Raw genomic sequence first — 15,814 nt, 5'->3', positions numbered from 1 at the left:
GAACCCGCACTCCCTAGCGGCTCAACCCTTAACACATCCACCCTAGCCATATGGGCTAGGGTGTTACTTGGTTATAAACACAGAACATATTTAAGATAAACATACGGACAGATGAAAAATTCATCTATAAACCCTAATAATTCAATCGGCCAAAACGTAGATCGTTTGACCGATTAACCTTAGGGTAAATGAAGAGGAAGACACAACGAACATAACCATATAACTTTTAAATTAACGTCGATAAATCAAGGGTTAATTATAACGAATTGCAGCCGGCCAAAGAATGAATAAGAACAAGTATAAGAAGACGTTGATAATCCAATTAGAATTAGGGGTTTAGTTGGTGCTGGGTAGGGGATTATTTCTGTACATTTAATTGTATTCTTTTGATCGATATACTGAATATCCCTAATATGCATTCGATGAGTAAAGATATAATAGTCAAAGCGTATCACGAACATCCTGATTTCCTAAATGTTTAGTCGGTGAGGCCGTTTAGGCATGAGCAATCATAAGCATGATTCAATTCCAAGATTAGAGCGAAAATTGAGGTGCAAGCAAGCTAAACGGGTCGCGGGTTAGGATTTGGATACGGGTTTGGTCCAGGAAAAGAGGATATAATAATATATTAACATATTTGCTAAATAGTCCTTGAAGTTGAAGTGTGGATTCAAAAGAGGTTAAAGCTTTAGTTTTGGGTTAAAAATATATATGCTTCAAAGTTAATTTATATATAATATATAATAAATTAATATAATAAACAATTAAAAATAAAATAGTGATTACTCGATAACAGCAATATTTTTATTGATAAAAATTCCCGAACATAAAATGGGTTGGGTAACGGATATAAATATTAATTGAAAAAATCCGAGTTGTTATAGTATCTCCTAATTTTGGAAATTTTGTTCCGAAATTAAAGAATACCATAACAAAGCGTTAAATTTTGGGGAAAGGATGTACCAGTGGCGTATCCACCATGTCCTTATTATCTTTACATTTTTATCGTTATCCCAATGTGACATTCGGGACAAAAAGAGGTATACCTTATTCACTATGTAGCGTGTAACGATAAATCAGTTAATTCGTAACGATTAAACGAGTTACCGACTGATACTAATTATGACCGGTATATATACCGAGGGGTCGTATATGAGTGATATATACATTATAGTCGCTAACATGTTATATTTAGAACCCAGTATGTATTAAACCATTTAAATGAAAAAAGGTTTCCTTTAACTATACGCTACGAGTTTGAACGCAATATTGAACATAAAAACGAGCATTGTAGCATCCGTCAAGCCGAAAAAGACTTATGGAACACTTATATAAGATGTTTCAAGAAATTCGTGAAAATATTTTGGATGTTTACAACGATTCAGTACGTTTTTCTTATTTTACAAAAATGGGCTGAAAAACACTCGTTATCGCGCTGTTTTTTGCACACGAACTATTTTCTTACAAAAACCGAACCCGAACTAAATTTTGGACCAAGACCGAACCTTGGCACGTAAACCGAGGTAGTACTCGGCCAAAAATGAGGCCCAATGGGCCACTTAAAACTTGGGCCGCCATGTTTGAAAATTCCACCCATTGATATTTTATGTTGTTCTTGAATATTTAAAAACCATTTCACACTTATGTTCATGACAACTTCTGCCAGTCTTTCCCTTCAAAACCCTGCAAAAACCTAAAGGTAAAACTCAATTTTGTTAGTTTTTGATCTTCTTTTAAGTATGTTATAATCTTATAAACATGTCTTGATTAGTGATAATTATGATTAACCATCCAAAAACCCTAAAAATAAGTTAAAAACATTTTTTAGTCTTAAAAATTATTACAAACTAGGAACATATGAAATTTCGATCAAAAACACGGATTAGAGCGTCGATATATTGATTTTACGGTTTAAAAGTTCGGTTTGGAACACTATCCGAAACCCAAATTCATAAGGCTTTATGATGGAGGATTTATGCTTAGTTTTGGGATATATGATAAGTAGATACACTAACTTTGTGACCAAAAACACTCGAAAACCGATAAGGTATTACCGATTTACTCGTTTAGGGGCGGTTTGTGCTTTGAATGTGACGTCCTTTTTGTTAGACTATGAAACTTTTCAGAAACATTAGGGATCATATATTTGAGTCCCTGTTAAAATTTGGTAATTTTTCGATAAACGAAGAATATTTGGTGAATTTATTACCGCTTATTGGCGTTTATTTGTGAAAACTAGTTAAACGTCTTGAAAAATTATGAAATTTGATAGTAAGATCACTGGTAAAATTTAGAATAATTTTGGATATGTTTTAGTACAGTTTGTGAATTTGCGTTTTACTAGGGTTTTACCGCCGAAAAATTCACAAAAGGGTAATTTGGCCAGAGAATTAGGTTTTGCCAATTTTACAGGGATTATGTAACGGTATTGTGACCTCTCATAAAGATTATCGGATTTTTCGGAAATCATTTGGTATAAACGAGTTATTTATCGGTTAGTTATAACACTTAAAATGATTTTTATAAATAAATAGCTAAGTGCAAAAATTCTGAAAATAAATTTATAAAAATCTACAAATTTTAATTTATTTTTACAAAAATTCTCATAATTTATGTATAATTACATAAATAATTATGATAATTTAAGGATTTAAATTATATATGTTTTGACAAAACCAGCAGTTTTGTGTTTAACGAACTGACCGGTATGTCAAAACATCAAAAGTGGTAAAATATCATAGTTTTGAATGAGTTTTATAAAAACGAATTACGAGATTTCGAACAGTTCGGGGGGGATTTCACCTGTTTTGTATGATCAAACCCGTTTGAAAACAGAGGCAAGCCCTGCGACCAATTTAGTTACTGAAACCCTATATTTCTTTTATAAATCAAATCATTTTACAAACAGTATGTTTATTAAGTTTGTGTGATCTTACCTATTTTCGAAACGCGTAAACGATCAACTTGGCCACGCACGTAAAATGGTGAAACTGAGCGAAATCTTATTTTTAACATTTCATAATGTACAACGTCACAATCTAAGACTACTGACGTGTTATGGGCCTAACAGCCATACCAAACTAGTTATACAGTCCGATTTAGTTTAAACACTATACTATTATTAACAGTACTATACTGGTTATAGGATTCAAGCTATAATCGAAGCACACTAGCTACCGATACATATTACCAGTTCGAACTATGATAAGGTGAGTTTGATGACCTACCCCACTTTCTAAACTGTTTTACGAACTTTTGGGGTGGAAAGCATGTTTACATATATTTATGTAATTGAAAACTTTATGATTTGAATTATCTAAACATATGTCTAAGGCAATTTCTAACGACCTATCTTAAACCTTCGACTCTGATACCAATCTGTCACACCCCAACCTACGGCGGAAATGCCGGGGTGCGAACTGATTGTCACAACTCTCACGGTACTATCATGCAATATTTAAATGACAATATCTATTAATTTTATTCAATTTTCAAATAAATCAAATACAAAATACAACTCATGACACAAACAATAAACACAAATTTAATTCTTGATTTTATCTTTTCTAACATAATTCTTCACTAAATCTTCACAAAGTCTTGCAACTAATTCAAGTGATAACCTGCATATGCGTATAAAATAGAAATTTTGTCAACAACACATGTTGAGTGAGCAACACACCAGTTTAGTTGTACATATAGTATATATATAACAAAATACGTAGCTGCAACAAGTCATATGAGAATTACAAAATAACCAAATGAGAAAGTATAACTGAAATGTCGAGAAGCACAAAGGCTAACGACTGGCGTATGATCAGACTAGACAGACATTATGTTGGTCCTCTCCAAATGCGGAAGCATACAAAGAAAATAAGCACATAAATAGTAAGGTATAAGTTGTTAACACATAAGACAAAGTTGCAGTTTTAAGTATAAGTATATATGAGAAATATATTTACGCATATGTCCCCAAAACGTGGAAAACAAGTAAAATAGGGGAATGTGGTACTCACCTCAATAGACGAACAAAGGATGATTAAGAAAATGAGAAGACGGAAAAAGTTACACGCGAACGTTAAATCCTAAAAGAAACGAGAGTAATGGATACGCTTAAGTAAAGATTTAAGATCGATTACACAACTAGATAATCATTAATAAGTAAATATTATAATACTATAATATTATATATAGATTATATAATAAAGTAATTATTCTAATTTATAAAAAATACATAACTTAATAAATATTACTTCTAGCTTTTATAAATATAAGTGTATATATAGTTGCATGATTTTATATAAAATTATTAGATTTTAATTTAATATATAGTTATATATATACATATAGTCTTTAAATTATAATATACTTTATTTATATTTACATATACGTGTATAGGCCTTTATGTATATACGAGAAGGAAAACGAGTGTTAAACGAGTGTTACAAAGTCGGTTTTTCATTAGAAATAGTTTTAAGTCAATTAAAACAATTATAAATTACTTAAAAAGAATAACAATAACAAATCTCCCAAAAAATACGGGTGCAGAGGGTTGAACCTCCAACCCCAGCCCCTTTAACGAGTGCAGTAACACACTGAGCTACCAGATCGGAGTGGTTAAGAACAGTTTCAAAAATAATTATACAATAGCCGTTCATTCACAATAGATTACATAAACCAGTGAAATCGATTTGATTAATCCCGTAACAATTAACCAAATTAATCATATTGCTTTTGATCTTCAAGATAGCGTGATCAAAACCATGCATACAATTACCTTGGAAAATGATCGGAGGTAGGGTAACGGGCTCAAACAGTGGCCGTGGCTAGATACGTATGAACGGGTCAATAAACAATCAATTCAATCTAATTATATATAGGGATTGTGTCGACGATAGTATAAGGGGTGTCCAGGAGTGATTAATTTAATTATCATACTTGTTAAGATGTAATTTGGTGATCAAGGGTGTCGGCTAGTATAATAGGAAAATTCGCATAAAAAATTGATTGCTTTACCATAATTACTAATGTTGTTAGGCCGATTATGGCATGTTTTAACGAATTCATTGATTGATTTCCAATAAACAACGAGAATTACAGAAATTAATATAACAGAAATTACAATTAGATAGCTGAAATATAAGGATGGAAGCATTAAAGGGTTAAAGTATGGTTTAGGGTAAGAATTGTAGATTTCCAAAGTTAATTTTATATATAATAAATATATATAAATAGTAATTATATAATAATAATTATAATAAACGATATAATAATACAGAGGAAGATAAATAATATTTTATATTGATTTAAATTTCTCGAGAATGAAAACGGGTCGGGTAATAGTTAAATAAAGTACCAATTAGAAATCCGAGTTGTTACAGTCTCCCCTACTTTAGAGAATTTCGTCCCGAAATTAAGGATTACTATAACGATATCATTATATTTTGAGGAAATGAAAAAAAATAATAAATAAATAAAATAAAATTTAAAAATTTATCATAACACTGAAGTTTGAATAGTTAAAATAACGCTCCAAATGCGAATTCGAAAAGGGCACTTATATATAGGATGTACCAGCGGCGTATTGTCACACCCCCATCTTAGTCCTAGGAATGCGACTCGATAGTTGATACCATAATTTTAAATAAATCAGAGTTACTGTTAATTAGCGGAAGTCTTTATAATTAAAAGGATCAAAGTTGAAAAATATTTACAATACAAAAGATGGAACGAAAGTTCCATTTACGTTTACTTGTTTCATGTTTACAAAACCACCAATTAGTTATATTATCATTTAACAAAAATTATCCGAGCCATCGGATTCTTGAGCCTTCGTCCTTTAAGCTTTAATCTTGATTACTTGCAAAATGTTATAAAAATACGTCAGCAAAGATTTGCTGGTGAATATGCTGACGCGAAAACATTTTCTTTTACTTTGTTACCCCTCGAGGGTTACGCGTGCCTCGGCCCATCTTGGCTTAGGAATAACAAAGTTAAAACAATATCATTATAAACTTGAGCCTCTACCTAGGTCACCCCAGCAAGACACCGCAGTGTCTCGACATACTTAGGTACTATAAATATACACAAGGTCATTCTCACTCGAACATACTTTGGTTCGGCCCATCGTAGCTGGATGTCGTGACCAGGCGTGGTACGATGTGCCCACCGCATTTAACCACATATGTAAGGAACCAGACAAACGTATACCACAGCCTGAGGGCTAGGCTTTTGCACTTATTCATAATGTTTTTAGAGACACTTGGTCTCATGTAATGTTTTACACATAACACATTTGTTTGTTTGAAAACAAGTTTGTAAAAGTGGGGCGTATTCACCTTTGATCGGGATCGGTTTCCAACACCGTCCTTGCGTACTCTTTCTTGCTATCTCGCACCTATAGTACGAGTATAACTTTTATTAGTCGGATATACAATCTGGCTTAAGACCTTTAGTCTTATTTATCTCGATGAACCTTTAGTTCAATAATCTTTTACTTTAAAACCTTTAGTTTTAAAAGCAATATTTATAAACCTTTAGTTTATTATAAAAACCCGACGTTTCTTCTTCTTTAAGAAACGTATTCTTTTCTTTATTATTTAAGAATATGCATTATACTTAAATAAAAATTATAACAAAGAACTATATAACACATATATATACATATTTCTTTTCTTATTTGTTAGTGCAGGGTTTTGTGACTGGTGATTTGCAGTTAAAATATTCAAGATTAAATTATTCGATAGCTACGGAAAAGGGGGTGTCTATTAGTGCACGAATTTGTTGTCTGTAGCATTCGAATAATGTATACATAGTCTAGATTGTTTATTTATTGTAAAATGGCCATTCGCTATGGATTGTATAGCGAATGCGTCCATTCGTTAGTAATCTAGCTAGTCCGTTAAGTTTATAAGCCCATTCGTTATGTAATATAACGAATGGAGGCTGGTTCGTTAAGTTATCATCATTCGTTATGGAATCATAACGAATGGAGTCTAATTCGTTTATGAAGATATAACGAATTAGACATAAGTTAACGAACTGGTGCTTTGGCCTATAAATACGCATATCCATGCTCATTTGTAGATGTACATATTTAGAGTGAGATCTAGATCTAAGTTAATACTCTCCATAACTTACTATGTAATTATTCACACTATTTATCAATAAACTATGTATTTAAAGTATCTATATCATCTTGTATAATCGATGTATCATAGCGGCTAGATCCGTAACGGGTTCTACATTATTTCATGTCTTTGTTATATTACTTTCTTTTTATAAACATCGAGTATAATTCCGACTTAGGGTATTAAGCCTTTAATATTATATTATTATTTTAGCCGGGTATTAAGCCTTACCTTTCCTCGGCTTAATATTTCCTAGATACACGAGCAGCACTTCTACGCCGCTTAGCCTTTTCAAACCTCTTCTTGATCACCACTTCACTATGGCACGCAACTCGAGACACCAACGCTTCGCGGCACGTACTTCGAGAATGATCGTCGGGACGTCGGTATGGGAGTGGTATGAATATAGAGGTATGGCACGTTTTTCGAGGAATCGGGGCACTGTTTTCGAGGTGGATTGTTGGCACAAATTTCGAGGTGTAGTGAGAGAGTAGAGAGAAAGATATAAACTGGATTTTGGTGTGAGTTTATGAAGACCTGGACCTTGCTATTTATAGGCAAATTTTGGGTCCCATCGCGTACCACGCCCGAACCCTGGGACCCGCCGCGTACCGCGACGTAGGTCTGCCACGTGTCGCCACGTGGCAGACGGTGTGCCACGTGTTGACATGTGGCGGACGTCGTGCCACGTGTTTCCACGTGTCGGGACAGGTGGCGACCGGTGTGCCATGTTTGGAAACGTGGTGAAATGGTGTCAGACGTGTCAGGCCACGTCATCGCGGTACGCGATGACGTATGATCAACAGTGATCGCGTACGCTGTTGACTCTTTCTAGAAACTTTGACCAAGCCCCATCGCGGTATGCGATGGGCTTTTCTTTTGTCCCGTCGCGTACCGTGATAGGACAAGAAATCAGATTTTTCATTTTAGCCCTTGGGGTTTGGAAGTTGGCAGAATTAGTCCTTTAACTTTGGAAACTTGACATTTTTGGCCCAAAATTCCCGTGATGTTACATCCTTCCCACCTTGAAATAATCTCGTCCTTGAGATTGCTTCACGAGAACAAGTGGGGGTATTTGTTTCTCATTTCGGACAAGATTTCCCAAGTATACTCGGGTCCTCTTCAGGAATCCCATTTCACTTTTACAATTTTCAATGTTCGTCTTTTGAGTTTCTTAAATTTTGAATTTTCGATTTGAATTGGGCGTTCAACGAATTTTAAGTTCTCATTAATTTCTACATCTTTCAAAGGCATCAAAAGAGATTCATCGGCTAAACATTTACGCAGATTCGAGATATGGAATACATCGTGTATCCCTTGCATTTCCTCAGGTAGTCGCAATCGGTATGCGACGGTACAAATTTGTTCAAGTACCTCAAAGGGTCCAATGAATTGAGGACTCAACTTTCCTTTCTTCCTGAAGCGAACTATGCCCTTCCATGGCGAGACTTTTAAAAGTACTTTATCACCGTCATTGAACTCTAACGGCTTACGACGGACATCAGCGCAACTCTTTTGGCGATCACGTGCCGTCTAAAGTCGTTCGCGGATTTGAATAACCTTGTCGGTAGTTTCTTGGACTATTTCGGGTCTAGATAATTGATTATCTCCAGTTTCAGACCAAAACACGGGCGTTCTACATTTTCGGCCATACAACGCCTCGAATGGTGCGGTTTGAATGCTCGTGTGATAACTATTGTTGTACGAAAATTCCATTTGGGGTAATTGGTCGTCCCAACTTCCACCTAAGTCTATCACGCAAGCTCGGAGCATATCTTCCAACGTTTGGATTGTCCTTTCGCTTTGCCCATTGGTTTGCGGATGATAGGCAGTGCTAAGGTTTAACTTTGTACCAATCGCTTGTTGGAAGCTATTCCAAAAATGAGACGTGAAACGACTGTCTCGATCAGAAATAATGGACAGTGGCACTCCATGTAAAGCCACAATGTTGTTAACATAGATACGAGCTAATTTGTCTATTGAGTACGACTCATTGATGGGTATGAAGTATGCGGACTTTGTTAATGGATCCACAATGTGAGAACCGAGCCCCGGTGCGGAAGCGTGAATAATAGTCAATACTAATCAACGGTGTGGAGCTCGGATCTACGGATAGGATCGAATCTAACTCTTATTCACTCTTGAATGATGTTAGTTGGACGGATGAGGTGTATTGGGAGAGAGCCAGATTTGATTAACAATCAATAATAGGATGAACAATTGCAGTCAAAACACAAACAAGATAGAAATGGTAGTATGAAATATTATCCGAATTATTCTCATTAAGATGAAACACTCATACATACATTCATACATACAATCAATTAAGAAATATCTCAGCCGCCACCAGGAGAGCTCATCCTGGAGGCAGAGACTCTCTCAAAGGGATAAAACCCTAAATCTCACACATACACAATACAGTCACTCATACTAGACAAATGAATAAAAACATATATTTTTACTAGCCTAGCATGACTTAGTCTTCAAGCCATCCACCCTTGGTTGAGACCAAAATAATATATTTTTCACCCAAAGATTAATTCGATGCGTCGGTCTAAAATATAAGTCCCAACAATCTCCCCCTTAGACCGATGACATCGAATTTCTTCCATGATCACCTCATAACTCGTTGTCTTTCATTGAAATTCCCCCCCTCACGTTAAGCTTCTCCCGTTGTTCATTTCGAATCATCACTCTTATATCACTTTTGGATATAGTTGTATGGGCATATGAACGAGGCTTTGAACTTCAAAGATCAACTTCCAGTAACAAGGTTATCACAAAAAGAAATAAACTCATTGTGATCATCAAATAATCTTCCATTCTTCATATCTGTTTCTTCCCTTGTAAATTATCTTCAAACCATTCCCTGAATTAAGATAGCATTCAAGTCAACCATAACCCGTTCTTGACTGTTCAAGTGACTTTCATAGGAGGTTAGACTCTACTGATCATCCTTTCAACATTGTTGCTCGTGATGACTCCATCTTCTCATCCGTACTAGGAAATCTGAAAACTTACAAATGATGAAACGTCTTTGAAAAACCTTGGATTATTGATCTTGATCAACTTTTCCTTAACTTGAGTCTTTTACTTGATTTCAAGCTAGCCATTTGCAATGAAATTCAAAGATTTTTACTCCCCCAATTTCGTTGCAATTGTCTTTAATAAATGTGTCTTCAAATCAAGTGTGGGTGAAACAATCTTGATCATCCTCATCAAGATTGTAAAAATCTCAAATGAACATATTCAAAAGTTGGTTGACACTAAAAGTGATTAAATCCTTAAGCTTGGTCAACAATTGTTCTTGTAAAGCTTTTGATGAAGTCATGAAATTGGATGAGGTTTGAATTCCATAAGCTTGTTGATGATTGGAGAAAAATTACAAAAAATACCCCTGGTATATATCTTCCGTAGAGAACAGCTTGGTCAAACGGTCAACGGTACCAAAAGTCTCAAAAGTTTCTTCAAAAATTTGAAATATTTCACAAACTCTGTTTCCTAGCACACAATGTGATTGGGAGCACTTTCCTAGCACAAAGTATGCTTTGTTTCATTTCCAAGCACAAAGCATACTCTGATTCATTTCCAAGCACAAAGTGTACTCGGAAAACAAAGTGTGCTCGGAAGCAAAGTGTACTCGGAAAACAAAAGTGTGCTCGGAAGCAAAGTGTACTCGGGAAGCAAAGTGTGCTCGGAAGCAAAGTGTACTCGAAAAGCAAAACACTTGTGATTTTTCAATTTTTCACCGAGCACAGAGTGTGCTTGGGAGCAAAAGTGTGCTCGGAAATACTTACTATCACAAAGTGTGCTCGGGAATACTTGTGATTTTTTTCAATTTTAGCCTTAGCACAAAGTGTACCTGGAACCACTTTCTTAGCACAAAGTGTACCCGGAAATCAACACACTTGTGATTTTTTTTTTCAATTTTCAACTAGCACAAAGTGTGCTCGGAAGTACAAGTGTGTTCGGATTACATAGTGCTCGGAAACAAAAGTGTACTCGGATTACTTAGTGCTTTTTCATTTTCCACCAAACATGCTCGGGAGCAAAAGTGTGCTCGGGAGCAAGGGTGTGCTCGACACAAACCTGAGTTTTCTCTTCACAAGCATAATTGTTCAAGACAAAACAAAGTATGCTCGAAAAAGAGTCTGCTCGAATAAATAACAAAGTGTGCTCGAGACTTAAAGATAGTTTTCTTGAGAAGACAAAGGATATGCTCTGGGTTTCACAAATTGTGCTCGAATTTGATGTGCTCGATATAAGATGTGCTCGAAATAACCTGTGCTCGAGCAAAACAAAGATGTGCTTGGGCAAAACACCTCCTGTGCTCGAAGCAACACTTAGTCATTTTCAATACTCGAGTCCAATCTTATATTTTCATAGTGTGCTCGAGACATCAAAACTTCATTTCTGCGTCATCAGTCACTGATTTGCCCTTGCAGAACCTGCTCGAATATTCACTTTGCATCTGCTGCAACAAACAATGATGAAATTGCCTTTAGTACCTGTTCATTCTTAACTTGTACATTCTCCTTATCAGTTTGTACCATCGGCAATATTTTTCAACAAACATCTACTGTTTTTGCAGCACGAGCACACAAAACCCTAATTTTTCAAATCCAAAATCAAGTTTCGGCATCTGAAATAAATCATTGTAGCACCATCCAAGTCATCTCGAAATTAAAGAAACCTATCTTCATATCATAATCAACCTTTTCATATCTAGAAATAATCAGATGAACATTGTTGCCCAAAAACGAGCCAAATAACACTGTTACATCAGATCTGGACCGTTTTGACCAAATAAACATGAAACCGATGTTGGATCTCCAAACGAGTCATCAACCCAAACATCAATCTATATACTTTTCTTCGAATCATCAAATAATTTCAAAACCCCTAAAAATAATTTCAACGAACTTCATCGTTTAACGTCCATGGTGGATTCAAGAGCGAAATGAATCTGTTCAGCGATTAGTCTGAACAACTCGGTGAAAAATTGAAAAATCACAAGTGTTTTGCTTTCCGAGTACACTTTGCTTCCGAGCACACTTTGCTTCCCGAGTACACTTTGCTTCCGAGCACACTTTTGTTTTCCGAGTACACTTTGCTTCCGAGCACACTTTGTTTTCCGAGTACACTTTGTGCTTGGAAATGAATCAGAGTATGCTTTGTGCTTGGAAATGAAACCAAGCATACTTTGTGCTAGGAAAGTGCTCCCAAGCACATTGTGTGCTAGGAAACAGAGTTTGTGAAATATTTCAAAGTTTTGAAGAAACTTTTGAGACTTTTGGTACTGTTGACCGTTTGACCAAGCTGTTCTCTACGGAAGATATATACAGGGGTATTTTGGTAATTTTTCTCCAATCATCAACAAGCTTATGGAATTTAAACCTCATCCAATTTCATGACTTCCTCAAAAGCTTTACAAGAACAAGTGTTGACCAAGCTTAAGGATTTAATCACTTTTAGTGTCAACCAACTTTTGAATATGCTCATTTGAGATTTTTACAATCTTGATGAGGATGATCAAGATTGTTTCACCCACACTTGATTTGAAGACACATTTATTAAAGACAATTGCAACGAAATTGGGGGAGTAAAAATCTTTGAATTTCATTGCAAATGGCTAGCTTGAAATCAAGTAAAAGACTCAAGTTAAGGAAAAGTTGATCAAGATCAATAATCCAAGGTTTTTCAAAGACGTTTCATCATTTGTAAGTTTTCAGATTTCCTAGTACGGATGAGAAGATGGAGTCATCACGAGCAACAATGTTGAAAGGATGATCAGTAGAGTCTAACCTCCTATGAAAGTCACTTGAACAGTCAAGAACGGGTTATGGTTGACTTGAATGCTATCTTAATTCAGGGAATGGTTTGAAGATAATTTACAAGGGAAGAAACAGATATGAAGAATGGAAGATTATTTGATGATCACAATGAGTTTATTTCTTTTTGTGATAACCTTGTTACTAGAAGTTGATCTTTGAAGTTCAAAGCCTCGTTCATATGCCCATACAACTATATCCAAAAGTGATATAAGAGTGATAATTCGAAATGAACAACGGGAGAAGCTTAACGTGAGGGGGGGAATTTCAATGAAAGACAACGAGTTATGAGGTGATCATGGAAGAAATTCGATGGCATCGGTCTAAGGGGGAGATTGTTGGGACTTATATTTTAGACCGACGCATCGAATTAATCTTTGGGTGAAAAAAATATTATTTTGGTCTCAACCAAGGGTGGATGGCTTGAAGACTAAGTCATGCTAGGCTAGTATAAATATATGTTTTTATTCATTTGTCTAGTATGAGTGACTGTATTGTGTATGTGTGAGATTTAGGGTTTTATCCCTTTGAGAGAGTCTCTGCCTCCAGGATGTGCTCTCCTGGTGGCGGCTGAGATATTTCTTAATTGATTGTATGTATGAATGTATGTATGAGTGTTTCATCTTAATGAGAATCATTCGGATAATATTTCATACTACCATTTCTATCTTGTTTGTGTTTTGACTGCAATTGTTCATCCTATTATTGATTGTTAATCAAATCTGACTCTCTCCCAATACACCTCATCCGTCCAACTAACATCATTCAAGAGTGAATAAGAGTTAGATTCGATCCTAACCCTAGATCCGAGCTCCACACTGTTGATTAGTATTGACTATTATTCACGCTTCCGCACCGGGGCTCGATTCTCATACACAATCACCCAAATTGCATTATGTTGTCGAGTCGTTTTGGGGAGTTTGGTAGTAAAATCCATACTAATCAACTCCCACTTCCATACGGGAAGTTCGGGTTGCTGAAGCAATCCCGAAGGCTTTTGGTGTTCAGCCTTGACTTTCAAACATGTCAAACATTCCGCCACATGCGAAGCGACATCCCTTTTCATTCCATTCCACCAATAATTCTCCTTGAGGTTATGGTACATTTTGTCGCTCCCGGGATGCATCGTATATTTAGACTTATGGGCTTCGTTTAAGATCTTCTCACGCAATCCTCCAACAATCGGTACCCAAATTCGGTTTCACATTCTAAGAATACCATCATCACTTTTGACTAACGAGTCAATGGTACCATTACGTCTTTCATAAGAGATTTGGTTCTCGTTGATCGCTTGAGTTTGAGCGGATTTGATTTGGTCAAAAAGATCGATTTGAAGTTCTAGCCTTAACGCTCGGACTCTTTTTGGCTTTTCATGCTCTTTACGACTTAAGGCATCAGCCATAACGTTGGCCTTACCTTCATGATAAACTATTTCGCAGTCATAGTCGTTGAGAGTCTCCATCCAGCATCGTTGGTGCATGTTGAGCTTTTTTTGAACAAAGATGTGCTTTAAGCTCTTATGATCAGTGTACACGGTAAATCTTACTCCATAGAGATAGTGCCTCCATATGTTATGTGCAAAGATTACGGCGCCTAACTCTAGTTCGTGAGTCGTGTAGTTCTTCTCGTGTACTTTCAATTGACGAGAGGCGTAAGGGATTACTTTCTTTCGTTGCCTCAATACACAGCCCAAGCCGGTATGTGATGCATCGCAAAAGACAACGAAATCTTCAATACCTTCTGGCAAGGCCAGTATAGGAGCCTGGGTAAGCTTTTGTTTAAGTATATCGAACGCCTCTTGTTGCTTTGTTCCCCATTCGTATTTGATGTTCTTTCGAGTCAAGGAGGTTTGGGGAACAGCGATTCGAGAAAAGTTCTCAATGAACCTTCAATAATAGCCGGCCAATCCCAAGAAGCTTCGAATCTCGGTTGGTGACTTTGGGATCTCCCACTTAGAGATAGCTTCAATCTTAGCGGGGTCTACTTGAATTCCATTAATGTTGATGATGTGACCAAGAAATTGCACCTCGTGCAACCAGAACTCGCATTTCGATAACTTGGCATACAATTTCTTGGTTATAAGAATTTCAGGTAACATTCGAAAATGATTTTCGTGATCGGCCTTAGTCTTAGAATAAATTAATATGTCGTCGATGAATACGATCACAAACTTATCTAAGTAAGGCTTACAGATACGCTTCATCATATCCATGAACGCAGCCGGCGCATTAGTTAGTCCAAATGGCATAACGGTGAACTCATATTGGTCGTACCTTGTTCGAAACGCGGTCTTTGGAATGTCTTCGGATTGAAACTTGAGTTGGTGATAGCCGGAACGAAGATCGATCTTTGAGAAGAAGCTAGCACCTTGAAGTTTGTCAAACAAATCGTCGATTCGAGGAAGTGGATATCGGTTCTTGATCGTAACTTTGTTGAGAGATCGGTAGTTGATGCACATTCGCATAGATCCATCCTTCTTCTTGACAAAAAGTATCGGCGCTCCCCATGGCGTTGAACTTGGTCGTATAAATCCTTTCTCGAGATGCTCGTCAAGTTGTTTCTTCAATTCTTTCATCTCGGTGGGTGCGAGGCGATATGGAGCTTTAGAGATTGGAGCAGTGCTGGGAATGAGATCGATTCTAAATTCTACTTCACGATCAGGAGGAATGCCGGGGAGTTCGTCGGGAAAGACATCGGCATAATCGGAAACAACAGGAATGTTTTTGATTTCCTTAGGTTTAGATTCTTCAATGACGTAGGCCATGAATGCTAAGCATCCTTGGTTTAAACATTTGTTGTCCTTTATCATTGAGATTAGTCTAACTCAGCCAGCGTCTTTATCCCCTTCGATTC

The sequence above is a fragment of the Bidens hawaiensis genome, unplaced genomic scaffold (genome assembly GCF_021521415.1).
Source record: "Bidens hawaiensis isolate Kalapana, Puna unplaced genomic scaffold, B.hawaiensis_p1.1 tig00000670_1, whole genome shotgun sequence".
In the NCBI taxonomy this organism is placed as follows: domain Eukaryota; kingdom Viridiplantae; phylum Streptophyta; class Magnoliopsida; order Asterales; family Asteraceae; genus Bidens; species Bidens hawaiensis.
The sequence above is the reverse complement of the archived record's forward strand: the minus strand, read 5'-3'. Positions refer to the sequence as shown.